General features: G+C 39.1%; 1 long non-coding RNA gene across 1 annotated transcript; it reads right to left on the reverse strand.

Annotated features, from left to right (window-relative positions):
- Window positions 1–2,811: 2,811 nt before the first annotated feature.
- On the reverse strand, window positions 2,812–4,473 carry LOC309385495. The gene is made up of 3 exons (XR_014174236.1): window positions 4,035–4,473; window positions 3,517–3,631; window positions 2,812–2,972 (listed from the first exon to the last, which is right to left on the reverse strand). It is a non-coding gene; the product is annotated as an uncharacterized lncRNA (long non-coding RNA).
- Window positions 4,474–8,429: the final 3,956 nt, after the last annotated feature.

Raw genomic sequence — 8,429 nt, forward strand, 5'->3', positions numbered from 1 at the left:
GCAACCTTCTGACAAGCAAAGTCAATGAGGAAGGTAGGTTACTATGTTGCTAACTTAACAACTGCAGTGATTCACTTAACGACTGTGGCAAGAAAGGTTGTAAAACACGGCAAAACTCACTTAGCAACTGCCTTGCTTAGCAACAGAAGTGTTGGGCTCAATTGAGGTCATAGGTCAAGGACATTAATCCACATTCCACTAAATCAGAGGTAGCGATGATAAAAGTTTATACAATGCTATACAATGGAATGTAGCTGAAAATTCTCTTCTAGCAAGATGCAGCTCCAAGTTCTGTCATGCTGGCTTATATTGTTAGATGGCAGCCAAGAAGCTGCCAAAAGGGCCCAAAAAAGGCCAGGTGGTGTCTGCAACTGCATGATCAAAGCTTTTTAATGCCCATGTGATGCATGCAAAAAAGGGGCAGGTTTCAATTGCACTGGCACAATCTGGATTTTTTAAAACACTCTATAGATGCTGCATGGCAATAACTAAACTTCAAGAAAAAAATGAAAATATCTTTCAATACATCTGTTTCTGTCTCTGTCTACCCTATATGCAAAAAAGACAAACCACATAACATAGTTCCTGTTTTATCAGAATTAGATGGCAATGAAAATGTAGTACTTGTGAAGTTGGTTTCTTTTTTCTTCTTTTGCCTTGCTTTGCTTACCTTCTTGCTTTTGAGTCAGTTTTTGACTCCTGGTGACCACCTGAACTAGTACCTGCAGTTTTCTTAGCAAGGTTTCTCAGAAGTGATTTGCCATTGTTTGCTTCCTTGGGCTAAGAGAAGAGTGATTGGCCCAAGCTCTGACTTCCTAAACTCTGGCAGTTCCTATAAAGATCGATCCTGTGGAGTCTAGACTCCAAATCTCCTTTTCTTCTCCTCAGCCTGTCCTGGTGAGGAGGAAGGGTTGCTAAAAAGTACAATTTATTACTTCTTGGAATGTCGGTAATTGTTTTTACTATATTTTCCTTCAGAAAAAAACAGACCCAAAGTTACTTCCTTTAAACTAAGTAGACTTAGCAAACCTTGGAATAAAAAAAGGCATAATCAGAGAAAAGTCTCAACAATCTGAAACAAAATTGGATATAGGGAGTAGTATACCTGGATGATGCTTGTGTTTAGTTGCTTTTTATAAATACTTTTATGAGACAGGGGATGAGTTAGGATAGTTGGACACATGCCACGTTTTTTTCCTTCCTAACACCCAGGGATTTTGCACAAAATTCCCTCCTCAAATCTACATTTTATCTTCTAATCCAGGAACAGCAAGATATACCCATTGGGTGCCCGGGGTCTCTGCAGAAGTCTGCCCTGCCCTCTCCACTTTGCTTTTCAGAGGAGACTGATTTATTTTGAAGAGAATTCAGTGTCTTTCTGTCTGTATATGCACATTGATACAGGGATAACATTTTGTCTGCTCTTTGAAAGATGTAAGGTTGTAATCCTATGCAGTTTTACTCAGTGGACAGTGCTTGGAAATATGGTGTTCGTATTGAGATACAGATATATAGACCAGGGGTGTCCAAACTTGGGAACTTTAAGACTTGTGGACTTCAACTCCCAGAATTCCCTAGCCAAGTTTGGACATCCCTGATATAGACAGACAGATATTTCATTTCGCTTTATTAGCCTCCTCCGAAACACTGTTATGGCAGAAATGGGCTCTTTTGGCTCATTTTGTGTGTGTGTGTGAATAAACTTCCTCAGAATTTACACCAAGTAGTACAATATGCAAAAACGTCACATTCTGCTACGCTATCATGTCAGCTACACAATCTCCATAATATAAATGTTTCATATTCCCCACTATGATATTGAAAGCTACATCTGAAATAAGGAGCATTGAGCTTTTAACAGTTGTTGAGCATGAATGTAACATTATGAAGTACAGTTTTTTTTTTAATGACTACATCTCCAGGCTGAGACAGGATTTACCAGTTGAATTTCTGCTGGTTGTGCAACTCTTAGAAGCGCATAGCTTCTAGCAGGAGAAGAAAAGCTGGAAAGAAGATAGATAATGGTGGCAAGTAGATAGATTGTGAAACTACCTACTGTTACGTGATGGGTGCAAAATCTTCACTCTGCACTTCCAAGAGCTCTCTGTGGCATACAAACTTTCCAGGCACAAACATTATGGTCACTGTACTGATGAGTTGGCTCCCCTTCTCAAGATACTTTCAAATCCCCAAATGGCTTGTCTCCTACGTATTTGCAGGGTCACCTTTCCAGGCATGTTTCAACCCATCCTTTGAGAAGGGATGCTGAATGCTCCACCACATGAAGTCAAGCAGTTTGGGGCTTGATGATGCTCCTCCTCTATGGTTGCCTCAATGGTGCCCCTTGTTGATGCTCCTCTATGGTCGCCCCTTGTCTCCTGAAGTGTAAGGGCCCTAAGTTCCTAGTCTTCAAGAATGTACGTAAGCTGTGTTTATTTCATCAGGTGTTTGTGCTTTTATGGCCTCATAATTATTTATTTCTTAAATGTTAAGTTTGGTTTTATATTTTATTATATTCTTATAATCCACCTTGAGTCACGTGAAGTGGGCAGTACACAAATATAGGTAAATAAATACACATCAATAGTAATGGAAAGAAATAAAACCACTGACAGCTTGTGGCAAGGAATGTCTTCTGGAAGGAATATACAGTTTAAATGCTATCTTCAAAGAAATGCGGATATAGTGGGACCTCGGGTGCAGACTGTAATCCGTTCCAGGACTTCAGTCAGCACCCGATTTGGTTGTGACCAGAAGCAAGACTGACTGTGCATGTGCACACACACACAAAAATGGCGCGGCTGGGGAAAATCACCGTGACTGTGTTTATTTGGCACTCGAGGATGTGTTCATGATCTGAGTGACACACTTAGCGGATTTTTCGGTTGGCACCCGAATTGCTCATGGTCTGAGCCCTTCGGGATCCGAGGTCCCACTGTATGTGATGCATTATTCTTGAAAATTAAAGGATGCTAAAGGAAAAAATATTAAGACATCCTGAAATGAATATGGGGAAGTGCTTTACAAACGAAGGCAATATATTTACTATGAAAAGTATTTTGAAATTGTATTAGTAATACTTTCCATTTCTTTTATTTATTAATTTTGTAATTTTTATATCCCTCCACAATCTGAAGACTTGGCAGCATACATCAGACTGAGCCTGTAAAGCAGCTTGTAACATTTAGTAGATTCATTGACCAATCCCAAAATGGATGATGGCATTAAACTAGCAGAGTTTAAAATGCCACCATATTGCTAAGAATACATTTTATCTTGTTCTTGCGAAGACCAGGACAAGTTGCAAGCCTAAGCAAGTTTTTATACCTGTAATATCTGTGCAGAAAAGAGAGTCTTGTTCCATTTTTCCTTTGGCTATCATAATACAGTGTCCATCTGTTGTTTACTGTGGCTTGATAATTAATTCTGTGTCGGTACAGGTGTGATTTATAAATACTAGCCAGAAACTATGCTGTAAACTCACATTTTAACCCGACACCATCATTTTATGCTCACCTTTCTCCGAAGCTTTCTTTGTGCTTTCCCCGCTTCTTGTAGTGAAATTATTTCATGTTGTCATTTTTCATCTCACTGGAATTTTTTGGAACTATTAGAATCCCACAACTTTTTCCTGTAAGATAGAACATTCATTGATGGGGGAAGGGCTCCAGCTTGCAGGCAATCCAGATACAGCTCTCTCTGGATTGTTCCAGAGGCAGCCCACGAGCTGAGCTTTGTGTGGTGATTCCTTTTAAATCCCTCTCTTTGTTTTCTCCCTCTGCCAGGAACAGAAGTGCTAAACAAAGTAACTTGCTTGTATGGTACATTAGAGACAAAGTGCTTAATAGCACTGTGGCTTAATCGTGAATCAGCTCAAAGGCTACCAGTTAGTCTTCTGGGTGCAACTGAACTTACGGTTATGGATTCTCTACAGGAAAAGTTGCATACCTTAACTTTAAACAAACCTGTCTCACAAAAAAAGTGTACAAAGTTTTTTAGGAACAATATAACTTTCCTTTCTGTGAAATACTCACAGAGAGTCTTCTTTTAGCCATCTTTTGCAGTTGAAACCAGTCCTTAAAGTTATGACCTTTACAGGTCTTTAAAACAAAGGAAAACTGAAATAAGATTATAAGGAGTTACAGTTCTTTCAAGTGAGTGCTTGGTTTAACAGCTAAGTTACTGATTGCAATTGTCCATATTGCAGTTGCTAAACAAGGACTACATGTACATATTCCAGGAGGGCAGATAAGTATTAATATTCATTGCTGTCAATTTGCCTGGACTTTGAAATCAAACCTCTTGGCCCTTCCAATAGCAATACAATTTCTCCAATGTCTCCATGCCTACAGAATCTGTTGCTAAACTGGGATCCATCAGACTTAAAGCAAACAAGCTTTAGGGGAAACCCTGAAGACATATTTGGTCAATGTAGCCATTTCTTCTTTTCAATTTCATTGGATATGCAAGAGGATAGGCTGCCTACAAAATGACCAGCACCTGTGCTGCTCTCCTGTCCCTTTAATTCTTCTCGCAGCCAGTGGAGCAATTGTTGGCTATAAAAGCCGGAGAGGCAGCTGGGCGTGGTAGTTGATGTGTGGGAGAGAGGGAAAGGAGGTTGTGTGTTTATTCCTGAAACAAGCCTAAAGTAGATAGAGCTACAGTTCTCCAGCAGTAGGACTCATAAGAAGTAGTAGTAGTTGGAGTAGGAGGCATAGGAGGGAAAGAGTGGAGTAGTGAGTACTAGCCTCTGAATGTTTGTGTGTGTGTTGCCACTACCTGTTGGTAGTGTTTAGAGCCTGCTTGCTTGTGTACATATGACAACTGGTGGCAAAAGATGGGGTATACAAAAAGGTTGGGATAGGCAAAAAATGTGGACTATCTAAAAGATGGGAAACTAACGCAAGTGGGCACCAGCACAAAGTGGCTTAAACTTAATGAAAACTAGCTTTGGCTAAAAGGAAGAGGGCAAAAGCAAAGGAGTTTGGGCCTTGCAGAGTTCAGACTTTGCAGAAACTAGCCAGTATCCTGCTTGCTGAAACTAAACTTCTTACCAGAACCTTATACCAAACATGGAAAAGGCAGAAGGGACAGATTCCTCCTTCGGCTACTACTTTGGTGGAGGCAGGTGTCTGTCTATGGGAAAGCAAAAGGTAGACCAGCCTGAAATGGAGCTTAGGCACTGATACTTGGGCCAGTATCATTGCACAGCTGATAAGACAGCAGCAAGAAGAAAGGCTTAAATTAATTTAAAGAGGAAGAGAAGCAACTTTGGAGAGAGAAGGGAAAGATTGGCTGGAATGGCAAAGAGGCAAGAGTTTAGGGGGCTGATAGACCTACTTAAGCACATTCTCTAAAGAAACTCTAAAGTCTTTTAAGTTTTCAGAATGTGTAGAGTAGAGGTGTGGTCCCAAAGACATTTAAATTCCAAAGGAGTCAGAGGAAATAGAAGAAACAGAAGCCTATTTTACCAGTTCAAAAGAGTAGCTACCTCTTGTAATTGGCCTGAGAGTGAATGGGTGGTCTGACCCAGCCCCATGGTTAATGGGAAAGGCTTTGAGAAGCTTATAGTAGTCTTCCAGCAAAAGAAATAGTGGATTACTCTCATGTGAAAGAGAGAACTCTATACAGACAGGTTGTCATTCCTTACACCTATAAGCAAAGGTTGAGGAGCTACACCTATGACAAACATGAGGGGATGTGTGAATTGTGAGCAACATTGAAAGACTAGGCAAGGAATGGTTGAGGCCAGATGAAAGAAGCAAAGGAAAAATGATAGAGGAAGTAATTTCAGAATAGTTTCTACACATATTCCTTACCAAATTGAGGTTTTGGGTGCAAAAACATAGAATCAGACCAAATGGTGGTTAGATTGTCTAAGGTCTACATGGCAGTAAAAAACGGTCAGAGGATATTAGAAAAGATTCAGAAGGTGAAAATAAGTAAAGTAAGAAAGTAAGAATATTAAGGAGCAGGAAGAGAGAAAGGTGAAAGGAGTACAGACGTCCTTAGCTTCTGCCCAAACTAAAGGAAGGCCTTGGGACGCCATAGTTGTTACACCTGTGGGAAAAGTGGCCATTTGTCCAAAGACAGTAAAAGCAAGAAAAGAAATGCAGTAGAGCATCTTTGAGAAGAAAAATTATATTTGAGATGCCCCATTGGTTAAAGTCCAAGTACATGCAAGAGGGAATGGAACCAGGTAATGGTGGTAGGAGTCATTCCTAACTTGCCATGTAACCTAGTAATTGGAACAGATTTTACTTACTGAAGGTGAGATTCGGAGGGGGAAAAAGATTTGAGAAAGAGGCTAAGATACTGGGAACAAACACAAGGGTCCCATGTAAGGCAAAGATGAGAATGGAGCATAAGTAGGAAGGGAAAGAACCTGGGATTATTCTAGCCATCTTGATTTAATACAAATGAAATGTCCTGGAATGGAGAAGTGGGAAAGAGTAGTAGCAGCCTCTGAGTGCTTGTGTGTGTATGTGTGTTGCCTAGGGTATTGTGTTGGCTCTCTGGGGTTTTGGAGTCCACTGACTTGAGTATATAAAAGAATCCATGACACAGTTTTTATTTTAATGCTCCCTGGCTGTTTGAACTGCCAAGGTGTGAGTGAGCACCACACTTCTGTGCTGCTGGCTTCAAATTTTTTCATAGTACTGTTGAGATTGCTACTATAGGTAGCTTTGGAAAGCTGAAAGCAAGCTTCTATATTTATTAAATTTATCTGTCACCCATTTTATTATCAAGCAACTAAATATTATAAACATGCTGAAGCAGCTCATTTTCAGTATAAAACAGATGGGTAAACAAAATTAACATGACAAAAGATTCTACACTGTTCAAGTAACATTTTCAGACCAATGGGGGAACATGTAATGAAAGAACAAAGTAAACTTACAGCCAATTTGCAGGGGGGGAAAAATCAACTGAACCAATATATGAATAACATCACATTAGCTGCAGATAATGCATTTGCAGTGCATTTGAATGATGTCCTGATGCTGTACTCCATGCAAGTTGAAAATTCATTCATGACTTTTTTCTTGAGTAGGCACAAATTGGCACTGTTGAGAAGCTTATTTTACATGGTTCCTCTTTTAAAAATTGTTATTTACAAAAGGATAACAAAAAGTGGGGGTAGTAGACCATTTCTGGCGCAGGAAACTCCCTCTGTTGACTTGTAGAAGCAAGATTAGCCTTTCCTAATGGTGCTGTCTAGGAGAGGACACCCTCTTCATCATTTCCCAAGGCTATGCTACAAAGAATTAGGACAACTAAAGTCCAGGTTATCAGCAGGCATGAGCTGTGAGGGAAGGCGGAATGAGATAAAGGATTGCAAATATTCTGTACTATAAAGATTCCAAAAGCTAAGTTCCCTAAAAATGTGAAAGTTCCCACCTCATTGCTAATAGTTGTAGTGTTCGTATTATTAACTTGGCAAAAAGCACCAATTTCACTGCCAATTATTCTAAAACAATGATATTACTAAAATATTTCAATGACTTTCCAAATCTAAGGTAGAAAACCAGTAACTCTGCAACTTCTTAGAAATGAAATCAACTCGGTTCCCTGAAATTATGAACAACAAAAGCATCCGTGATATTTTGCTATGGATTGGCCAGAACCCAACCCATGTGTAGCGTGTCTCAGGTTTATGTTAGTTTTGGAAAGCTTCACCTTTAAAAATATTTTTCATACTATTTGAATCTTGACAATTCAAGTATACGGTTTCAATCTCAAGCTTTTTAGTCTACTACATCATTTAAATTCACAATGTCACACAAAGGAAGCCTCTACAACTATCCCTTATTTTGGATATTATTTCAGTTTTGATTTTCATTATACAATGGTGTGTGCATAGTTGCTCATTAACTACATTTGATTAGTTAATCCCACAATATAAAGTTATCTACCATTCCTAATATTTTTCTAACTAGTTAGGAGTTCCTGATATTTCTTGATCTCTTAGAGATAGGTGCAGGAAAGTCTCCTCCTAGTGCACTAATCTCAAAAACAGTTTAAGAGAACTGATCTATGAAAAAGGTGTGATACAACACCTGCTGTATAGATATTCTGGGTGATATAGTAATACAAATTGACATAGGGCTTATTGCCATGTAGATTGGTACAAGTGAAGTGTTAACAGTAGGCTAAAAGTTTTTAATGGTACATGGGTACATCAAATCCCTGAAGAGAGACTGAGTGATTGGCTACTTGTTCATCCTCAATTATAATTAAGCATCTTTAATTGCTGCCCACAAATATTAGTAGATAATATATACATGTATAATATATAAAGCTCCTGGATCTTTATTTGGATAAAGGGGGTTATTTTTCTAATACTGGAATTGAAGTAAGAAAGATATGAGAAGTGAAATGCCATTCTTTCAAACTTTTTTCTGATAGACGGCAGCTGAGGATTTGGG

Source organism: Natrix helvetica, assembly GCF_964273705.1.
Source record: "Natrix helvetica genome assembly, chromosome: 2".
NCBI lineage: Eukaryota > Metazoa > Chordata > Lepidosauria > Squamata > Natricidae > Natrix > Natrix helvetica.